Source organism: Elephas maximus, chromosome 1 (genome assembly GCF_024166365.1).
Source record: "Elephas maximus indicus isolate mEleMax1 chromosome 1, mEleMax1 primary haplotype, whole genome shotgun sequence".
NCBI lineage: Eukaryota > Metazoa > Chordata > Mammalia > Proboscidea > Elephantidae > Elephas > Elephas maximus.
Window position 1 is genome coordinate 83,446,753 of NC_064819.1, and position 563 is coordinate 83,447,315.

A 563-nucleotide genomic window follows, 5' to 3' on the forward strand; every position below is an offset into this window, starting at 1 on the left:
GAATGACTTTAAACACTGTTTAAACAGAGGAAAACTCTGGACGTGCTGGGGATCCATCCCTAAACCTCTTACATACAAAGCATGCGGTCTACCACTGAGCTGCGCCCTCCTTCCGTACAAGTTTTTGCTTAACTTTATTTACAGTTAGTTTTTATTAGAATCCTAAAGGCTTGGAATGCAACTGTTATTAAAAAAAAAAAAAAAGGATGATAATAGTTATGCAGAGGTCAACAGAACTGCCGAAACCCGGGATTGAACCAGGGACCTTTAGATCTTCAGTCTAACGCTCTCCCAACTGAGCTACTTCGGCTGCCGTGTGCGGGAGGGGCGCGGGGTGCCAGTTTAGTTATACCTTAAAGTATTGTTTACAGGACTTGTACGTTTGTAAATGTAAATCTCATGCAATATTATCTACTCACAAACCTGAAATTCTGTGAGGTCTGTTGCCATCCACGTCTGAAAAGTGTTTTCCAATTTTTGAAGACTGTGGATGGGTTGGTAGAGGAGGAGTGCCAGGAATGGAAAGTAAAACAGGAAGAAGCTTCTCTGCTTGATAACCTCAG

The 563-nt window shown here is 42.3% G+C and overlaps 1 non-coding gene across 1 annotated transcript; it reads right to left on the bottom strand.

The window, feature by feature from the left end:
* Positions 1–237: 237 nt before the first annotated feature.
* TRNAF-GAA (transfer RNA phenylalanine (anticodon GAA)) lies at positions 238–310 on the bottom strand. The gene has a single exon. It is a non-coding gene; the product is annotated as a tRNA-Phe (tRNA).
* Positions 311–563: the final 253 nt, after the last annotated feature.